Consider the following 22692-nt stretch of genomic DNA (forward strand, 5'->3'; position numbering starts at 1 on the left):
GTTACAGGGTTGCTATTCCAGTGCAATCATTTGACTCCAGCCACACCACTTTGGCGCTTGAAACTAATCTGTGTCATGTGTTTGGCTTTCTGGACCATTTGATATGACAACGATACACCTTTTATTGCTAAAGCCACTCAATCATGGGCTACAGTCAAGACATTTGACAGACTTTCCATACTTCCTACCATCCACAGGCATCTGGAACTTGTGAGCTTTGAAATTTGCTCTACGTTTGTTCTAGATTTTCTCTGGCAGCCCTTTACCAAACCTTCACAGAAAGGCTCAGCACATTGCTCCAAAGTTACCTCGCAACAGGGCAGTCTTCTGTTCTTTGTGGGATGCGTAAGTCTTTTAATTGATGGTTTTAACTCAGACAATTGGTGATTAATAGTTTGAGTCTCAGGCCGAGAAGATTTTCCAAAACCAGCAACCGAGAGACTTGTAACAATCGGTTGAAAAGGACCACTTTACCTAGTATGCTTTATTATTGATGTTGAAGCAGGCAAATAAATATTCTAGCTGACCTATTATCTTCAATTTTCTTTCTCTTTACATTTTTCCATAGATTCCAAGAGTGTTAATTTTTTTTCTATTTTAATGTCAATTGTTGTTCCTCTGTATTTGTTGTATGTGTTACTCTATTTTTCCTGTAATACATGTTCTAAGGCTTGTCTATTGGTGATTGGTTGATGTCTGTGGGAGTTCCATGCATGGATTTAAATAATGACAAAGGAATTTATAGTCTGGTTGAGGTGATGAGACCTACACATAAAAAGATAGTTAACACAAGGCAGAATGAATTAAGTACCCAGGAGAAGCCTCAATGAAGTTTGGAAGGATGAGAATTTTCTTCAGAGAAGAATATTTAATACAGATTTCACAGAAGGTGTGGTGCTTAAGCCAGAATGTTACAAATTTTTTAAAAATTCAGTTAAGTGGAGAGAGGAAAGAAGCACATTTCAGACTGGGGGTGTTGTGTGAATAGTGTGAGGAAAGTTCAGATGTGACAATGTGTGAGTCAAGTTCAGAAGATGATAGGTACTAACTAGACTAACTAGAGGGAAGGGTTCATGTGTATGATGGTGGGAGAGGACTTTGAAAAAGGTAGACTGGGGTCATGTTGCAAAAGACCTTGAATGTCAGTCTGAAGAATTTGTATTGGACTGGGCATGGTGGCTCATGCCTGTAATCCCAGCACTTTGGGAGGTGGAGGTGAGCACATTACTTGAGGCCAAGAGTTTGAGACTAGCCTGGCCAACATGGTGAAACACCATCTCTGCTAAAAATATAAAAATTAGCTGGGCGTGGTGGCACACACCTGTAATCCCAGCTACCTGGGAGGCTGAGGCAGGAGAATCGCTTGAATCGGGGAGGCAGAGGTTGTAGTGAGCCAAGATTGCGCCACTGCACTCTAGGCTGGACAACAGAGCACGACTTCATCTCAAAAAAAAAAAGTAAATAAAATAGACAATAGAAAGTTGTCATGGGACTAAAGATGTGAGAATAGGGACTGATTTCAGAAAGGTGATTTGGGATGTCAGTTGCAGTTTCTCACGCCTGTATTCTCAGAGCTTTGAGAGGCTGAGGCAGGAGGATCACTTGGGGCCGGGATTATGAGACCAGCCTGGGCAACATAGTGAGGCCCTGTAATTACAAAAATAAAGTTGGCCAGGTGTGGTGGCACATGCCTGTAGTGCTAGCTACTCAGGAGGCTGAGGTGGGAAGATCACTTGAGCCCGGGAGTTCGAGGTTACAGTAAACTATGATTATGCCACTGCACTCCAGTGTGGGCGACACAGTGAGATGTGGTCTCAAAAAAAAAAAAAAAAAGTGATTTTGGCAATGGAATGTAGGATGTGCTTGAGACAGGCCAGGAAGTAAATATATAGTCCATGTGAGAATCTGAACCAACAGTGGGAATAGACAATAGAGACAGATGGAAGACATGTTACTCATCTATTCATTCATTCAACAAATATTTTGTCCTCATTGGTATGCTAGGCACTACAGGGTCAAAGATTAGAAATGATAATCCGTACCCTGAAGAAGCTTGGAACCTTCAGTAGTTGTAGAGATAAATAATCCTAGCAAGGCGTCAAGTGCAGTGAGATATAGGGGGCCCTATGGGAGCATGCAGGCAAGGAATCCAGCCTGCCCTGAGGCTGGGGGCGTGGGAGGTGGTTCCAAGAGGAGGTGTTTCCTGAACTGCCTTTTGAAGTTTTTATATTGGGTTTAATAACTTTATTGTGAGATATATTATTTATACCAAAGAGTGCATAAAGCGTAAGTACAGTTTAATGAATAATTACACAGGGACATCCCTACAGCACCATCCCTGAAATGAATTTGGAAGGGTAGGTAGTAGTTAGCCAGGTTAAGCTGGGGAAAGATCCGGGAGGAGGTAACGATGTGTGAGGCAGAGGACATAGCAAGGGAATAGAGAGCATGGTATGTAGGGAAACTGCATGCAGTTCATGGTGGCTGAAGTGTGAACTGGGGATCAACAATGTAAAGTCATAGAGTAAGGCAGGAAGGGGTTTGTATTTCTGCTTGATTACCTTGGGCATACTAACCCACTCCCCCTACCCTGGATTTTCACTGGGAAGCCATATTATCAGACTTGGTCAGGCCATCACTCTGATGATAGTAGTTTGGAATGGAGGGAGATATGAATAGAAGCTGGAATGCTGATCAGAAGATTGATGCGGTCATCCAGGTTAGAGAGCAGTGGTAGTAGGGATTGAATGGAGAAATATTTAGAAGGTGAGTGAGCAGGTAGGTCCTGGTAGTTGGGAACCAGATGACGAGTCAGGGATGATATCTGAGATTCCAGCTAGGGCACTGAGTGGGTACAAACTGGAATAGATGATAATGGGAAAAGGATGAGTTTAGGTTTGGACATCCTGAACAAGAGGAGCCTATGGTACAAGCATGAAGAACTGCATAGCAGGCTTTTGAGTATTCAAGAGCAAAGCCAGGCAATGATTACTTATGCAAGAAGCAGAAGATCCCTGTATGGGACAAAAAAACAAAACAAAACAAACAAAAAACCACTGAATCAAGATACATTGTACAGCTCCAAGATTCCTTCTGTGCCATTTTCCCCCCAGCATGATATATATATCTGGCAAAGAGAATTGACATGACCCAATACTCTTGAGACTGGATCAGGCCATTCCACGTTCATTACAAGAAATTTATACTAGAATTACTTAATGAGATAAAATTTCTCCACTGTGCCACTTGAAGCTGCGAGAACAACACTGGCTTTGGGTGATGTGCTTCTGCCCAAACTGGATGGGTGGACGTGCTCCATTTGCTGTATAAGTTAGTGAGCTACATTGTAGAGTTAGGACATAAAGAAACTGATAAACTGTTGTTAGTTGTCTCTAAGAAAAACCTGCTAAAGAAATACACAGGCCGCCGCTGTTTGGGCTCCAGACGCAGAAAAAGAAAAACCCAAAGGGTTTTCCTTTCCTCTCATCCTTTAAAATTAAAAATACTTCCCCTTCCTCTCTTTTATTAAGTAACTACATAATACCTTTCAGGCAGCAGCATAAAAATTACAGAGTAGGCAAGAATATGGGGAAAATTTTAATTAAATCTGGGGTTTCATTTGTTTTTTAATTTATTAAAAAATGCTTGGCCAAAAAAAAAATCCCAATTTCCCTCTGCCCCCCTTTTTATATATCCTTATGCATTTGGCAGAGCTCATGACAATGTCTTTCCACCTGTGGACCAGCCAAAAGCCTTTTCTGAAGCTCCTACTAATTTGGATTAAACTGACTGGTTAAAAGCTTCACACAGAAATGCTGCCAGGAAAGTCATGAGGTCTGATGACATTTAAGTCTACAGTCTTATCTTTTGGACCAAAATAAATGAACAAAGATCTAGTTTTTGATCTTGCATTTGTTAGCTTGTTTTCTCTCTTAGTTTTGGAGAAACAGATCAAGACCCTGAAAACAGGAGAACCATGTTTTTGCCTCCAGTCTGGCTTTCTGAACCCAAGGAGAAGCTCTTTCATGATCCTAAGTGGGTTCCTAAGGAAATGAGAAGGACAGGACTGGTGCTGTGTGATGAATCAGGTTTCTGGGGAAGACCTGACCCATTTCTGCTAGGGGTAAATGGCCCAGAAGACTTGCTCCTATGGGGGTGGATGTCACCTGATGCATTGGAACCTAGGGCTAGACCTTGAAGTGTATCAAGTTCATCTCTGTGTCCTTTTTTTTGCCTCAGCAAGGAATTAGACATAGTCCTATCCTCAATGAGCTCATGGTCTGGAGGATGGCGGTGGTATGAAACAAAGAGGTAAGTAGTCAATTAAAATAGTGTGATCCATCTTTCCACAGGGCAAGCCCAGGGTGAGTCTAAGAGGAGCACCTAGCCACTTCTAACAGTGGTAGTGTATTGACCATGTGTTTCTGATGTTTTGACATCTGGGGCTTTGCTGACCCCGGAGAGACCAGAACCAGCCAATTCCTAGAGATAAAGGTTTCACCTTCCTTCAAGTGTGTCTTGTATAGAAACTAAACAGTCCAGAGTCTATTCACTGTTTCCTCTTTTATACAGCTTTTATGCTTTGGGTCACTATTTCTCAGACCTAATCACTTTTGGGCCAGGTACCAGGTAACTTAGGGACAACCCCTATACCCCAGAGCCTGCTGAAATTATTCAAACTAGCTAATCCTATGCCTGCTTATCCTGCCTCACCTGTTCCTTCCTCTGGAAACCACAATAAAGGCTCTTGTCCACATATTCCCCTCCCGTCTGCCTCCTGAACGACCCTGGTGCTTCCCCACATGGCCCTGCATGGTGTGGTGTGTCCTCTCCTCTTGGGAGCTTCAAGGAACAAACTGTCTTTTCAATGACAGTTGTCTTCTGATCTGTTGGTCTCACCATACCTGAATAATAATAAAACCTACATTTAAAAACACATGTGAGAGAGGACTGGGTCAAGGAAGAAGTCTGAGAGATGACATCTAAGTTAACCCCTAAAGAAGTGGAAGTTGCTTGATCATGTCAGGGGGTGAGGGCGGGAAGGGGGATTCCAGGCAGAGAGAATAGCACTGGAAAAGCATATTTGGGTAACAGTTCAACTAGTTGGTGTGCCAGGAGCTAAATGTATTAGCCAAAGAAGAGAAATGAAGCTGGACAGGTCATGAGATCCTAAAGGACTCGTACACCCTGCTGCAGAATCTGCGCTTAGTTCTGGGAGAAGCCCACTCCCTGTGACCTTCTCTCCCCTTTGGTAATGCCAAGGCTCTTTGGGAAGTTTTAATTTCTTTCAAAATGGTGTCCTTGGCTGAAGTGCTTGAGTTCCTTGACAAAGGGTGCCTGTGAAGAGGGAGTTTGTGGCTTTGCCTTTGCTCCGGGGTCTGTTTCTGCCTTGGTTCTAGGTCTCAGTTAATGCTCTCTTCTAAGTTGGGTGAATTGCATAGCTGAGGCTGCTTGAATTAAGGCATTGACACCACAAAGCTTCCATTTCCCCATCTATAGAGCCCCCTTAGGTGCCCAGTTACACTGTGGTAAGAGATTTCCCAGATAAATACAGCAGAAACCTCCCTGACCCTGGCTGACAGATACTTGCTCCAGAGCCAAGAAACAGTCACATGTTGGCCTCCTGCACCGAGGGAGATGATTTTTATTGATTTCGCTCTTCACACAGTGCTGACGGTGTAGGCCTGCAGAAGAGCAAGCTGATGAAAATAAAGATTGTGGGTTGCCAGCTCATGTTTGTCCTTATCTCCAAGGCAAAATACAAACACTGTTTCAGGGAGCTGCTTCTCCACTCCAAGACAAATGAGCTGTTGAAGTGTCATGATTTTAAAATCTGGTGATATACATAAAGGATATTTTACTGATCAACCTCAAGAAATCTGTCATAAATAAAAAATGGTTTGTGATTCAAGCACTGTTGCCTATTTCAGAACTTCACCTTGGAGCCCACTCTGCTGTCTTCTAAGACACTGGGTGCTCCCCGAAAGAAAACAGCTGAGAACTCCCAACACTACTCATTCCCATCTTTCCTTGAAGATGCTTACCAAGAGCAACCAGGCTTTTTGAGTCACCGTATGCTGACGAACATTTTTGTTGTTTTTTGAGACAGGGTCTGGCTGTATAGCCCAGGTTGTAGTGCAGTGGTGCAATCTTGGCTCACTGCAGCCACAACCTCCTGGGTTTAAGCAATTCTCCCACCTCAGCCTCCTGAGAGGCTGGGACTACAGGCACATGCCACTTCACTCATCTAATTTTTATATGTTTTGTAGAGACAGGGTTTCTCCATGTTGTCCAGGCTGGTCTTGAACTCCTGGGCTGAACTGATCCCCTTGCCTCGGCCTCCCAAAGTGCTATGATTACAGGCATGAGCCACTGTGCCTGGCCTTGACGACCTTTTAAAAACCCATTGCTAATGAGGATGAGAGGAAGGACAGCATGGAATCCTCTAGCCCTTGCTTGTGGCCTGCCTTGTCTTCTCTAACACTCCCTGCCTGCTTCTCCTTCACTATTTACTGCATGCCTGGCATATGCCAGCCAGCAACCACTATGAACACCAGATGAATAAAAGATACATGTCTTATGTTGAACAGTTGTACACAGTTCTTGGTTAAACTCATTTTTGTTAAATTGTTAAGAACTCATATTTATTCTGAGTCCCAAACTCTGGCACTTAAAAAAAATAAACAAAAAACAAGACTATACCACTTTCAATACACTGTTCTCTGGATGAGGTACTGGGTGAGATTGGGAAGGGCAGAGAGGTTTTGTGGGGTGCAACATCTGATCATAAAGGAATTGACGTTTTTTCCCTTTAGTATATACGATTTCTTTGTATGACTAAACCCGTTTCTTTAAGTGTTTATGTTTCCTCCCATAAAGTTCTACAGCCATCTTTTTCATGCTTCCTCAGTGTTCTATAAAGTTCTACAGTCCATTTTTTAAAGCTTTTTATTTAAATTTTTGAATAAGCAATAAATTTACATGGTTTAAAATTCAAAACAGTTCAAAAGCATATACCCAATGAAAAGTTTTCCTCTTTCTTCTTCTCCTTCCCGTGGGTCTCTCAGACACCCAGCTCCCTGCCTTGAGACAACCACTGTCACAGATGGCTTAGCTCAATGTCAAACAATACAAGAGAGTCCCAATGTGAAGCCATCATTGAAGCACCCATGTGAAACAATGGCAAAAGCAAAGAACCAGGAGTAAGACGTCCCATCCGAGTCCTCCCAGGACAGCTCTGAGTTCATCTTTGTCTTATTTTGCACTGTTAACATAAGATAATAACCTTTCCTTAGCTATCTCTCTTGGAATGAGAACTGTTGGGATGATTTGTGTGAATGCATTTGGAAAAGTTTATAAGGGTTATAAAGACCAAGGAAGAGAAAACACAGAACCTAAAACTAAATCCATTAGGTGAGGAGTTGAATCATGGTAAGGAGTCAAATTGTTCAAGATGTTGCCCAAGAAGTCCTTTTATTTGATTTCAAAGCTTCCACTGCTGAGATGTGGGGAGGTTATTGGGCCAATAGGGAAGGATAAAAGGTAGATTTATTTTCTGCCAGTTTTCAGATCCTCTCTTGAATTCTGCCATCACCTAGCCAGAAGCGGTAGCCTCTCTTAGGTGCATACCTAAGCAAAGAATGTGACCTCCTTTGCAGCCTCCTGATTGGCCACCTTTGGGGTCAGCTGAAGCTTATTTCCTGGGCTACTCACTCCTTTCTTGTTTGTAGAGTGGTTTCCCATCAAGTAAAGATATAGGCCAGGCGTGAGAGTTGGGAGAAAATACAGACTGCTGTAAGGCTATTACTTCAGGACTGATGTCACCATCCTCCTTGAGGCAAAGCTTGCCATTTACTTCAGAGGAAGTTTTGCTTGGGAAGGAATGCAGACTCTGATGTGCAGTTAAATGTGCATGTGTGAAGGGGAACTGGCCTGATAGCTAGGGGCTGGAGCCCTTCTTTATCCACAGAAGATAGGAAGCAAAGAACGGTGATAACGTGGCTTTCACTTCTGTGTGCCTCCACCTGGCCCCAAGGCTGTGTCTATTGAGATAGGAGCTCTGGGTTGGGCCCACTGAGGCTTTCTTGGTGCAGTAATTATGGAAGGGATCAGTGTCCTTCTGTTCAGTGAACTCTGGTGCAATTTTATCAAAGGAACCCTAAGCCTATGTCTTTTGTATGTTTCTTCCTTTTTTAAGTGACAATTATTTATTTGCAGAGGCTTAGTAAATAATAAACTTGTCTTGAGCATTATCTTTCTTTTACAAAGCGGCCTGAGCAAAGCTGCAGGATTTCTGGGAGAGAGTTCGAGGTTGACAAGCCTTTGCGGCTCTCCTCTCTTCCTCTTTCCTCTCACCTAGTCCTCCGTGGCAAGAAGTAATCTGATGGTGTCTATGGTTGTCTTGATTTTCTAATGCCAGGAATTGAATTGAATTCTTATGTCTTAGGTTATCTTTGAAGCTACTTATCTCCTGTATTAGGGAAAAGTCAGTACTTTTTGAAGAATTGCTGTTGATGAATTATGGTGGGATATTTGGCTGGAGGCACTGACTGTATTAGCTGCCCTATTAGGGGATGTCTACGGAAACTTCAAGTACCCTATTGATTGGAAGGGATTAGTGGCTTTTTGGTCAGTGTTGAATATAAATCAGAGCTCTGAACACTGTAATTCTGTAATTTGAGGAGAAATCATTCTGTCCAGTGAACCAAAGAGGCTTGGTTAAATAAGTTGCTTGAAATTCACTGAGACCAGGAGCTTCGTAATATGTTTGGCAACCATTAAAATAGTTAAAATGCTTCTGCCTAGGCGGTAATTAGTCTTCAGGAAAACACAGAAAATGTGTCATCTACACCACTGCCTTCAGTCCGTCAAACCCGGCGTCTGCGTGTGAGTTGGTTTTAACATTTTGACAGCACTGGGGCTCAAGGAACCTAGGTCAAGACCTAATGGCCTAAGAGATTACCTCCTCATTGCCTTCGTCTTCAGAGTCTTTCTATTAGAGCAGCTTTGCTAAAGGGCTGGCAAGGATTGGAAGGCTTAGCTAGACAGCTCCATTTCCCCAGTGGTATTTCTTTTTTTCTTTTTCTTTTTTTTTTTTTTTCAATTATATAAGTTCTGGGATACATGTGCAGAATGTGCAGCATTGTTACATAGGTATACACATGCCATGGTGGTTTGCTGCACCCATCAACCCGACACTACATTAAGTATTTCTCCTAATGTTATCCCTCTCCTAGCCCCCTACCTCCCGACAGGCCCCAGTGTGTGATGTTTCCCTCCCTGTGTCCATGTGTTCTCATTGTTCAACTCCCACTTATGAGTGAGAACATGCGGTGTTTGGTTTTCTGTTCCTGTGTTAGTTTGCTGAGAATGATGATTTCCAGCTTCATCCATGTCCCTGCAAAGGACATGAACTCATCCTTTTTTATGGCTGCATAGTATTCCATGGTGTATATGTGCCATATTTTCTTTATCCAGTCTATCATTGATAGGCATTTGGGTTGGTTCCACGTCTTTGCTATTGTGAACAGTGCTGCAATAAACATACATCTGCATGTGTCTTTATAGTAGAATGATTTATAATCCTTTAGGTATATACCCAGTAATGGGATGGCTGCGTCAAATGGTATTTCTAGTTCTAGATCCTTGAGGAATCGCCACACTGTCTTCCACGATGGTTGAACTAATTTACACTCCCACTAACATTGTAAGAACTAAAGGAGATAGGGACACGAAAAACCCTTCAAAAAATCAATGAATCCAGGAGCTGGTTTTTTGAAAACATTAACAAAATAAATAGACCGCTAGCCAGACTAATAAGAAGAAAAGAGAGAATAATCAAATAGACACAATAAAAAATGATAAAGAGAATATCTCAGCTGATCCCACAGAAATACAAACTACCATCTGAGAATACTATAAGCATCTCTATGCAAATAAACTAGAAAATCTAGAAGAAATGGATAAATTCCTGGACACATACATCCCCAGTGGTATTTCAAAAGGACAGGGCCCATGGAGATGACTGAGCCGGCTGGATTTTGTTACTATACCTCAGAGAGGCCTAGGAGCCTGCCTTGGGTTTTGAGATTATTTTCTTGTATTTCCCTGGAGACTGAATCGAAGAATGAATTGGCTCCTTGCACCTCTTCTCTCTCTCTCTCTACTTATCTTTTTTTTTTTTTTTTTTGTAGAGACAGGTTCTTGCTATGTTACCCAGGCTGGTCTCAGAATCCTGGCCTCAAGTGATCTTTCCGCCTTGGCCTCCCAAAGTGCTAGGTTAACAGGCATGAGCCACTGCACCCAGCCTACCTCTACTCTTTATTGGGACACTTAGTCTCCCTGTCAATGCCCAGGAGTTGGAACAAATAACAGCTTTACTATAAATTGGGTTAGTTGCTAGATTTCTGAGTTTCTATCCTCTCTAAGATTCTGGACCCTGAAAGATCCCAGAGTTGGTGCATGCCAAGAGCAAATCACACTATTCAGGGTGATCCTCCTTACTCTCCTGATATACTTTGGACTGGGCATTATTTGGCTGAAAGGAGTATCTGTGGCAGCTTTTATAAACAGAACAAAAACATGAATAGCAAGAAAAGCAGTTCATGGACAGAAGGCAGAGGCTGGGAGTGAGAGATTCACTTAGCTGCAGTACTTATATTAATCATTACTAGTATATGCTAAGTATCTGACATTGTGATAAGTGCGTTTTATGTGACCTTTAATCTTCATAACCATTTTATGTCCTAGGGATTATTATATCAATTTTGTAGATGAAGAAATGGAAATTTACAAAGCTTAAGCAACTTGAGCTGTTTAATAGTGAGTAATATGGAGGTGGGATTTGAACCTACATCTGACTGATGAGAGCTGTGCTTCTGACCGTTTTACTCTACTATCAATAGCAATTGGCTTTCATCTCCTCTAGACAGTAAGTACGTTTCTCTAGGATAAAGACCCTGGCCCATTCATCTCAATGTCTAATCACAGTGTCTGGTTGAATGAAATTAAATCCTCCTTCACAAAACCCTGAGGCTTTCATTGGCATGGAACTGCATGTCACCACGTCCAAAAACAGCTCTGAGGAAATACTCAGAAAATTTATCTGGAGGAAAAGAAGGATAAAAATCATGGTCAATGGAAACGTGGGCAAGAACTGTTTCTGCAGACCATGATGTTGTCACTAGTCTGCCATGCTCCAGCATTCTAGTGAACATGAACTGTCAAGAACCAGAGAAAGAGTATATAAACCCCATGGATTTACCTGAAAAGCACAGGAACTTTTCCTCTTCATGAGCAGGTTCTGTTTTATTCTTCCTTTCTTCATGCGGTGGACCTGGTTGCAGGATTTTTATTAGACTTTTTCAATTCAGAATTTTAGGTCAAGAACTCAAATGTCAACATTGAGGAATGTTTTCTCGTAAGTGATAGCTGCTCTATTACAGTCTCTAAAAATAATGTTTCGCCTCAGAATCTGACATCCGCTGTTTCTTTTTAAATTTTATCTTATCATGGGCTCTCTGGTTCAAGCTGTCCACCAGAGAAGTGAAAGGCCAGAGGGGCCTTGCAGTACCCCCACCTCTCCTTCAAGCAACTCAGACCAAGTGTAATCTAAGAGCCCTGTTAACTCTGCCCTCTCTCCAGAGAGAATAGTCCATTCACGAATGGCTCCATCACTCACTGTGTCTGTGACACGACGCGGATCAAAGGGCGTCACAGCACCCAGAGAGTCTGGATTGGCCCTGCTCACAGGATGTGGCTAGTCACTGCTGGAGGTGAGGACAAAGCCTGGGCTCTGTCCAGAAGGCATACAATAGCTGAGTTTCAAAGCTTCTTCTTTTTTCTTTTGATTGAGAAATGAATCCCCCAACCCTGATGACAGAACAGTGCCCCATTTGAAGGGCGGGGGTAAGTCACTATATTAGATTTCTGAGTCTTGCAGCATTTTGAGAACACAACATAGACTACTTGTTCGCTTTTAGATCAGAGAACAAATGCATTGTTTATGTAGTTTCTGTGCTCAGGGATATGGGATCACTGGCATGGGTGAAATACACAAAACTTATTGGAATGGGCAGTTTCAACTTTCTTCCCCACCAAATCTTTCTAAGAGTTGCCAAAAGGCAAGTGGTTTCTAGGAACTGGAAGTACTGGTGAGAAGTACAGTGGCTAAAAGAGGGCCCGCATAACAGAAGGGGAGAATCACAGATCCCCACAGGAGCAAAGTCTCAGTCCTCCTCTACTTGGCTATTCAAAGTGTTGGCTATGGACCACAGCACATCTGAAGCCCCAGAGCTTTTTAAGAATGCGGGATCTCAGGCCCCATGTCAGACCTGCCAAAGCAGAATCTTTATTTTAACAAGATGCCCGGGTGATTATTCTATGGCTGTTACAATCTGGGAAATATGGTTCCCAACTCAAAACAAGATACCACACATGCTACAGCTGTTGTCTGCTGGCAGAGAAGAAAGATAGCTAAAGTCATTAATATAGTTCTTAAACTTTTGTTATTTAGGTGAATTATTTGTTTATTTAAAGTAAAATGGCCTGCTTTCTCTGAAATCATTTATCTTGCCTCTCAGTAAATTGCTGTTTTAAATTCACAGGCTTCCTTACTTTCTACTTGCAAGACAGTTCTCAGAATGAATTAAGGATCAGTCTTTTTTTTTTTTTTTTTTTTTTTTTTTTAGCTATTAATACCTGTAAACAGTTCAATCTGACATTAGAAAATACTGACTGTTGCTGTTATCTGCCCAGGTACCTATTTCTCCTTCATTTGGTAATGGCACCTTCCTCCTCAGAAGCCAGCAGGCTGGTGGAGCTGTCACGTACAGTCCTCTCTCCTCTGATGGCCCCTCCAAAGTGAGGTTAACTGGACACCCTCTGATGAGACTGAAGCTCATTTGCTCTATCATACTAGCTGAAAGGACCATTTCCTGCCTAGATCCCAGAGCTTCCAGATCACCATCCTGCCCAAGACCTGGCTCTTCAGCTTTTCCTTTATGCTAGCCTATATCCAGTCTTTTTCAGTTTTGAGACAGGATCTCCTTCTCTCACCCAGGCTGGAGGGCAGTGGTGTCATCACAACTCACTGCAACCTCCACTTCCTTGGCTCAAGGGATCCCACCTCAGCCTCTTGAATAGCTGGGACTACAGGTGCACGCTGCCACGCTTGGCTAATTTTTGTATTTTCTGTTTTTTTTTTGGATAGAGATGAGGTTTTACTATGTTAGGCTTGTCTCTAACTCCTGGCCTCAAGAGATCTGCCCACCTTGGTAGCCCAAAGTGCTACGATTACAGGTGTGAGCCACCATGCCTGGCCAATATTTTTCATTTTTATTTGCCTAAGGTAGCCAGGATCTCTTTCTGTTGATTCAAACCAAAGAATCGTAGCTGAGCAAAGGAATCGAAATATAGTTCGTGTTGTGGAAAAATACCAATTTTGTTCTTAAGGAAGAGAGGGAAGACACTTTTGAATCGCTACAACTTTACATTTTGTGGTTGGTTCAAATTTTATTTACAGGTTTTCTCCCTTACCTTGAGGTACTTTATTGTAATATGTATATATCTGTGAAAAGACTAATATTGATTAATAATCATCAAGATATGGGTAGCCTACTTTTGTGGCAACTTCAGACTTAACTTTGGTGTGGTTTTATTTTAGCTTTTAAACCTAGGACTTAGGTCTTCAGGTGCTCTTAGAACATCCAAGTGAGTTGAAAATTGGCCCCAAATCAAAAAGAACACAGGAATAACTTATCAATCGATCATATGGAAAATAGCAATGTTAATACAGGCTAATCCACTTAATGACTGTCAAAAGATATTACTTGACAGGTTTTTAGTTTTATCATTCATAGAGTAGCATAAAAATTCACACATCTTTCCCATAAATGTGTTTCCTTATTTTGTATTAGTGAACGTAAAGGACTGAAGCTGATATAAATTTGTTAAATGAATAAATAATACTGCCTTATAAAAAATAAATTGAATCAAGCCTCAAGAACAACTAACATAGCTCCTATCCTCTTTTCAAATGCCTTTGGAAAAGGATGGCAATGGATTCTGGTGAAACACAGGCTGATTTAATATCCTGTATCATCAGTACTCTTCAGCCATTAAACAGTATCGTGAATTAATATTTATTGGACATGTTTCATAATAGATAATAAAGGGTATATATCATGCGATCACATTTTATAATCCATTATTTATAATAATGTTACATATAAGTGAAAGTATTCTAATATCATATAGTTATCTCTGAGTAGTTTTGCTTTATTTTATTTTATTGACTTGTTTATTTCATTCTAGTGATATGTATTTTATGATTTTTCTATCAGATACATTTTGCTTTTATAACATGAAAAAAGGAAAAGGCTATTTTTGGTTAAAAATAAGGACTCAGTGGGCTTTGTGCATCAATTAATATGAGAAGATATGTTGAAGTTTAGATATCCAGACTATACCATGTTGTACCATGCAGAGTAGTATAGAAAAACTAAATTTCCCTAAGAATGTGGGAAAAGTCTTATTAGCTTTTATTTTTAGTTAACCAAATTCAATGGAACTTAAATTCAGAAAACGTTTCTGTAACAGTTCTGTTTGATTTTGTGAAGAGATCTCACAGTTGGAGATTTTTTTTAAAAGGATAAATTAAACTTTGTGTTACAACAGACATTTCTGCTTTCTAGACCAGAGCTTCTCAAATGTTAATGTGCAGATGAATCCCCTGGGGATCTTGTGAAATTACAGATGCTTCTGAGGTGAAGCCTGAGATTCTCTGTTTCCATCATGCTTGGAGGTGAAGCCAGCTGCTGCTGATTCATGGGCCATGCTTTGAGAGGCAAGGGTCTCTAGACAGAACTTGTCATTCCTAATGACTTTGTAAATCACTCTGAGCCATGGAAAAATAAACAATCAGTGAGCAAAAGCTTTTACAGCCCAGGGTAGAAATCTGGGAGGATCCGAGCCTTCTGGGTCTGCAGCTTGAATGTGTCATCAGAGTGGAACTGGGGTTGGAGATCAAGGAGCAAGAGTGAGGCATGGGATGTTGGATCAAAACAGGGAAGTGGGCCGAGGAAGGACCACAGGAAGAGCAAGGCCGTGTCACTGATGTGGCTGTGTCCTACAATATGATTTGGCATCTTACATTTCTGAAGCTGCCATTGCAGGGTTCCTTCAGTCAGTGGATTAGAAGGAGCTAGAGGTTGGCAACCTTTGGTGAGGAGAAGTTAGGAGAATGGTGGGCTTGTGAGCATTGGGGGAGGGAGGGAGAAGATGGGGGTGAGCTCTGAGTGTTGGTGCTGACTCATGAGCAAAGGTGGGCGTGGGAGGGATGGAGAGAGAAAGGGCACATGCAACAATTTGGGACCCTTGACCTCTGATGTGTCTGAGGGCAGCCCATGTGTCTCTGAAAATCTGCCTGTGAGCTGACTGATACCCTGGATTAAACCACAGCTCTGTGGACCCCTTTAAGCACTTGTAAACAGCTCCAGAAGGATTAGTACCTTCTATTCTCAAAATAGGATTCAAATAAATGTAATACACAGCTGCCGGGGTAGCCAAGAGCCGTGGGCTCCTGGATTGAGGCTGTGTAAGGTAAGTGAGGCAGGAGCTATTAGATCACATTTCCTGACTGACTTGCATTCTGAACTGGAAAGGCAGTCTCACAGGAAAAAATTAATTTGCCTCCAAGGTAAAAAAAAAAGTCACCACGAAAGATTAGAGACAATTTTGAAACTGTATTTAATAACCGTGACAATTTATGGCAAGATAAAAACGCCCAAACCATAAAGTGCAAATACCAGGTCAGACACAGGGTTTCTGTAGGCCAAAAAAAATCAGGTAAGTTAGGCCCAGATTCATAGAAAAGGAAGGAGACAGCTCTTAGGCTGCAGATTTACCCTAAGGTGAATGTTTACTTTAAAAATCTGTGATAATTTGTTCCACCCAGAGGTGGTTTTTGTCTTATGTTCCACATCTTAATCATTTGTTTAGCAGCCTTGTTTTATGTTTGTTTAGTTAGAACCTTCTGGTGTGGAGCAAGGATCATTAAAAATTATAATTAGCTGTAATTACTTAATACTAGAACAGAAACTGCTTTTACTTTAGATGTGTGAGCTGATCCCCCAGGCAGCGTTGGTGATCCTGCTTTGAGTCTAGGAGCATTTCCATTCACAGCTGAGTCCTTATCAGCAGAGGTGTATAGAGCCACCGGATAATATCTCACTCACAAAACGTGAACCATTTGCCTGTGAAAATGAGAGCTAAAAAAACCAGAGAACTGAATATGAAACTTTTTCTTTTATTGTTAGGTACATAGTTCGACAAGTCTACCTACTAAAAAGGAAATATGTTAACTAGAGTAGTGTAAAGGAGAGAAGATAATTGGCCAAATAATCTTGTTCTTCTATCACGTGTCCACTGCTGGAGAACTGCAACGATGGCGAGGCAGGGCTGGAGTGGGAGCTGAGTCCTGCAGGCTGAGAGGCAACCACAGAGAGCCACACCTTCAGGCAGCATGTAGGATACCCTCTTCGTGTTTCACTCACTGGTAGTGACCTGCTTTTGGTACATCTGGAGATTTCAAACTTCAAAACCTTATAACCTACACTTTAATTCTGGGGAACTGCTGGCTAAAGTTTGTGGTTAAGCAACCTTGGTTCATTTCTTGACTCCTTCATTCATTAATTATTACGATCTTGAGAAAATGACAGTTTCTCTGTGCCTCAATTTTCTTAATTGTGAAATGGGAATAATAGAAGTACTTATCTCCTAGGATTGTGGGAAGAATTATAAAATGAATACTTGCAAAGTGTTTAAAACATGCCTGATACATAGCAAGTGCTCAATAGATAATACTTAATAACAGAAATTATATTATTACTATTCTTTAGCTGTATAGTCTTGGGTAAGTTGCTTTGTTTCTCTGACGTTGTCCTTCAGACGAGATTGGGAGCGTTCAGGGTGGTATGACTGTAGACTGAAGTTGTCCTTCACATGTACAATGAAAATAATAGTACCTATCGTGAATTTATCATGATCATAAAAGGTCAGTTGCTGAGACAGATGCTCAGACTATAGAAAACCAGAGCTCAAATGCTGCTAGACAAAGTTGGGAATGTCCTGGGTGCCTGCATAGCTATTTACATTTGCATGGGAGCAGAGGCTTCTTAGGGAAAGGCACTAGGGTTCAGACCCTTTCCTTTGTTTGATGGTTGGAGGGAGCAATGATCAAAGCTGGATCGTGAAAGTAGGGGAGCAAGGAAACCCTCTAGAAGAAACTCACTTTGAGCGCCAGGCCCAAAGCTGACCTCTGCCTCCAGGCCAGGGTGTGGCTGGATGCTGTGGGGTCAGAACCCATCCCGTCTGGGCCTGGCTGTGAGTGAATCACAAGTCCAGGCCCTTTGGGTGTGGCCTTACATGGACTGTCAGTCAGTTTGGGCTGCCATTAACAGAATACTATGGACCAAGTGACATAAACAACAAATACCCATTCCTCACAGTTCTAGAAGCTGGACGTCCAAGATCAGGATGCCACCATGGCTGAGTTCTTGGGAAGGGCACTCTTTGTTATGGCCTCATATGGCCTTTCTTGGTGCATGTATGTATGTCGAGAGGGGAGATGGGAGAGGGAGCTCTAACCTGTTTCTCTTCTCACAGGGACACTAATCCTATCATGGGGGCCCCACCCTCATGACCTCATTTAACTCTCAAAAGCCCCACCTCTGAAAGCATCCCATTGGGGGTTGGGGTTTTAACATAAATTTTGGGGAGACACAATTATGTAGTCTGTAACACGGACTGAGTTATAATCCTGTAGTCAGGATACTCCATTCCTTCGCCTAGAGATGCTTGTAAGCCCTAGGTGAATTGTTACACTTGTCCTGAGGGCAGCGCAGTGGACAAGTCACATGGCTTATCAGTGATGAGGCTTGGGGGAGTACCATCCACCCAGCCAGCCAGGACATTGGTGTCTGGTCTTTAGCCACAGTGAAAAACAAGGGTGAATTGCTTAATGGCTGCAATGCTGGGCAACTGACCAACTTCATTCATGACTTAAAAAAAAAGGGCCAGGCACAGTGGCTTATGCCTGTAATCCCAGCACTTTTGTAGGCCAAGGCAGGCAGATCATGAGGTCAGGAGTTTGAGACCAGCCTGACCAACATGGTGAAACCCTGTCTCTAATAAAAATACAAAAGTTAGCCAGTTGTGGTGGTGTGCACCTGTAATCACAGCTATTCAGGAGGCTGAGGCAGGAGAATTGCTGCCGAGATCGTGCCATTGCACTCCAGCCTGGGCGACAGAGTGAGACTCCGTCTCAAAAAAAAGTTGTTTTGCCAGTAAAATGCATAAAATATGCCTATTGCTCAATAAATTGTCACAAAGTTAACCTCATGCAATCACTACTTAGATCAGGAAATAGAATACAGTATTGTCAAAGTGCTACCTCAGAATCACCTCTGTGCCTTCTAAGTGTAAGCAATATCTTGACTTTTAGATAATCCTTCATTGCTTACCCGTATAGTTTTACCACTTAAGATGGCATCTTCAAACAGAGTTCAGCTGCTTATTTTGCTCAATAGTTTTGAAGATTCGTTTATATTGTTGCTTCTAGCTGAAGTTTGTTCATGTTCTTTGTTGTGGGGATTTTACTGTGTGACTATACTGTAGTTTAAGATTTGTATCCATTCTAGTGATGATGGACATTTACATTTTTCTAGTTTTTGGCATTCATGAATAATATTGCTATAAACATTCTTTTACATGTTTCCTGGTGAACATATATGTGCATTTGGTTGGGTTGATACCTCAGAATTTACTTGTTAGATCATACATAAAATATCTCTGTTTTCTACTTTAATGGATTATGCCAAATTATTTTCCAAAGTGGTTGTACCAATTTACACTCCCATCAGGAGTGGTTAAGAGTTTTAATTGCTCCACTTTCTGACTGACACAATCTTTAAATGTTATTCATTTGAGTAGGTAGGTGTACACTACTTTTGCATGTGTATTTTAAAAATAATAGCTTTAATAAGATATTGTTTTCATGCCGTACAATTCATGCATTTAAAATGTACAACTCTTTAGCATTTTAGTTTTTATCATATCCACAAAATTGTGTGATCATCACTTACTGCTTATAAATTTTTATTTTTCTGACTCCTAATGAAGATGAGAACCTCTTCCCATGTGTATAGATCATTTGGATTTCTTCTTATGTGATGTGTCTTTTAAAGTCTCTGGCTCATTTTTCTATTGGATGGTCCATCATTTTTTATTGTTTCATAAGAGTTTTTTAAAAATATTCTGCATATGAGCCTTTCTTCTACTTGTATTATAGCTTTTTACTCATTTAATAATACTGTCTGATAAACAGAAGTTTTCATTTTTGTGGCAGTTAAACATTATTTTTCCTTTATGGTGAGAACCTTTTTGTGTTTTGTTTAAGAAATACTGTATTCTCTTGACTCAGGTCGTGAAGTTATATATAATCTCCTATGTTATCTTCTCGGAAGTTAGTTGTTTTGCCTTTCAGGTTTGTTTAGATCTGTGGTTCATTTGGAGATAATTTTAATGTGTGGTGTGAGTTAGGGATGTCAACATCATCTATGCCCCACTGCTTGGCAGTGCCATCTTTGGCATGAGTCAGTATCAGTTTATGCATGGGTCTGTTTTAAGGCTTTGTTTCTGATTCCATCAATGCAATAGTACATCTTTGTGCCAATACCACATTGTTTTAATCATGTAACTTTAGATGTGATTTGATATTTTATATCTGTCTAAGCAAGTCATCCTACCTTTTCTTATTTTTCCTTTTCATTCAAGAGCATATTGGCTATTCTTACCTCTTTGCATTTTACTATAAATTTTAAAACCAAGTCCCACAAAATATGTTTGAATTTCGACTTTCTGTATCCATCTTTTTTTCTTTCCATTTTTACTAAGTGAATCCCAAAAAGATTATTTCTTCTTACTTAGTGAGTGACAATATGCCAGGTCTACCAAGTTCAGGTGCACTCTAGAAATGATGGCTGTAACAGCAGTCTGGCATTGGTTTCTGTAGGAACTAACCTTTGGGCCAGTACTTGTGGAGTTGTCCAGGCTTGAAAGCCATCTGCATTTTTGCCCTATCAGATAGGCTACAACTAATTCAGATGAATCAGGATATCTGGGGATTCTTGGACACATGAGAAGGTAACTCTGGGAAAAGGCAAGAGTCTGCTAATTTGGAAAGTCAGAACTTACAGTCTTCATAATTTAGGGTACCAGGGTATACACTTTGAAGCTGAGGAAATCCAATCATTTTGGTTCCATGATGATTGAAGGAATGAAGCCCCAAACAATACCAAGTCACAGAATATGCTCAGTAAATAACTGACCTCCTTCCCTTCCTTGGCTTTGCCTTAACCACCTGTAAGGCTGTGCTTGACTAAGCACACAGCTGAAGCAGGCTGTAAATGTTGGGCCACATGCTACAACAGCAGTAGACCAATGGCTTCGGTGTTTGTGATCAGGGAAAGGAAATTCTTTTGGCTCTGCCATGTTGTCCATGATGCCAAGGAGACAAAGCTGTGAACACCACCAGAACAAATGTCTATTGACTGTGCCCTGCATTATCTTTACTGTTTCTCGGCAAATTCTGAAAATATCCCCAAAGCAATAATCATTTTGGTGTCTCTGGTTTCTATCTCATTTTCTTTTCTTTTCTTTTTTTTCTTTTTCTTTTTTTTTAATGAAGTCAACTTCTCAAACAAAACAACAAAACTGCAACACTGAATTATGCCTGGTTTTGCTGTCAGACCCTTGTCCAAGCCATGCACTCAGAAACAGTCATCAAGCTGCGAAGCTGTGTGTTATCCTAACTCCCCTTTGTTAACAGCTTCGTGTTGGCGCCTCTCCAGTTGCTGCCGCCAGCAGAGTGTCTCTGTTTTCAGACCATGTCATCTGGGACTTGCCAGCCTTCAGAGGCATCATCTTCTCTGGTTATTGGAGACTTTGAAGGAACACTTTTCCTTTTGTTTTTGGAGGCAGTAACTGTGGACATGATGTGAGAGGTTGACAGTAGTGATACCTTTGGTTTCTGTAGATGAAGTTTTTTTTTTTTTTTAGGTTTATTGAAACAAATGAGAATCTGTCAGCAGAAATGTCCTTTGAAATCACCCTTACTTTTGAAGAGTCACATAGAAGAGTTAAGATATGGCTACTTTCCAACTGGTCCCCCGGGGAGGGTTTGGAGCAGTTAGAGAGTCCTGTGAAAGCACAATGACATGAATAAAAATAAAACCAAACATACAAATGGCACATTAAGTAGTAGCCATGGGCTACCTTTCCTTTTCTGATTTCTCTGGATAGAAACTAAATGCAGGAAAGAGATAAGTATCTGAAGACAGTGCTTGAGGTGTGCTTCCCATCAGAGAACCAAGGAATTTTCACTTTTTGGCTTTCTCTCTGGGACTTCCATATCAGGATCAAGAGGCGAGTTGGTTCCTATAGTGGTTTCCAGTTTGCTGTGAGTGGTGAGAGTTCAGAGAACTTCGGCAGTGTGCTAGACTTGACTTTGCAGCACAGACACCCTCTTCTCTTGTTGTCTTTCTTTTTGCCCCCTCCCATTTGCCTGGTACTGTCACACATTTCTCTTTCTCCAGATTTGAATAAAAATGACTCTCAGATTTTACATTCATCCTAAGGGAGAAATGTTTGCAAAATCAGATGGACTCATGAGATCAGAAACCTGAAATGAAGAAATAAAACTCCATAGGCAGAATTCCAGGAATCATCCAGTTAGTGAGAGAGTTTTGAGTGGTTTTCTCTCCTTCCCTCTCTTTTCTTCTGCCTTTCTTTCATATCAAAAAGTCACAGACCTACTGCTTATTCTCCAGAAATGTAGTCTAGTTAGTGACACCATCCTACATAAACCAAATGTGAGCAATAATGACAATATAATAGCACCATGTATTCAGCATTTACTGAAACAATGTGCCAAGCAACTTAAATATGTCATCTCATTTAATTCTGAAAATAACAATTCTATGATATTAGTAGTAGTATTCACCATATTTTTACAGATGGGGAAACTGAGGTTTAGAGAGATTAAGAGCTTGCCCAACAGCACACACTTACCAAGTGAAGAGTCAGACTGGTCTGACTCCCAGCCGCTACGCCATTCACTGTGCCTGGCAGGCCACAGTGATTTTGATTGTAGGAGAAGGAATGAAAAGGTCAGTGAGGGAGGCTTTTCAGAGTTGATGGGACCTGAGCTGGTCATGAAGAACATGTGGAAGAAGGGAGCAAGTGAGTGTCATGTATGGCCTTCTTACACCCTCAACTCTGATCAGTTCTTTCCTTCAGAAGTAACAGTTCTTCTCCTTCCACACATGAGCCTTTGGAGTGCAGTAGTTTTCCACTCTCAGTGAAAACTGGTTATCATTAATCACTGCATGCAGCCCTGTTTCCTCGGGGGGTGGGGGTGCTTCTTTTGGATGCTGATAAATCTTTCTAATTAGCTGTAAAAATCATGGAAAGTTGATGTCATGTTTTAATCATAAACCACTTGGGCCACTGGCATTCATGTCCTAGCTTGAATTCTTTTTATTCTCTTTTTTTGTTTACCAAATTGCCCTGAGTTTATGACATCTTTAGTAGATCTCCTGTAAGTCCTCAGAGCTTGGGATTATAAAAGCTATA

General features: G+C 41.3%; 1 protein-coding gene across 1 annotated transcript in view; it reads left to right on the forward strand.

The window, feature by feature from the left end:
- Positions 1–22692, forward strand: part of TRMT11 (tRNA methyltransferase 11 homolog) — a 117812-nt gene that overhangs the window by 60583 nt on the left and 34537 nt on the right. Inside the window, exon 15 of the transcript XR_010126776.1 lies at positions 4240–4311. The gene's annotated coding sequence lies outside the window, so the exon portion shown is untranslated. The remainder of the gene's footprint in view (positions 1–4239; positions 4312–22692) is intronic.

The sequence above is a fragment of the Pongo pygmaeus genome, chromosome 5 (genome assembly GCF_028885625.2).
Source record: "Pongo pygmaeus isolate AG05252 chromosome 5, NHGRI_mPonPyg2-v2.0_pri, whole genome shotgun sequence".
In the NCBI taxonomy this organism is placed as follows: domain Eukaryota; kingdom Metazoa; phylum Chordata; class Mammalia; order Primates; family Hominidae; genus Pongo; species Pongo pygmaeus.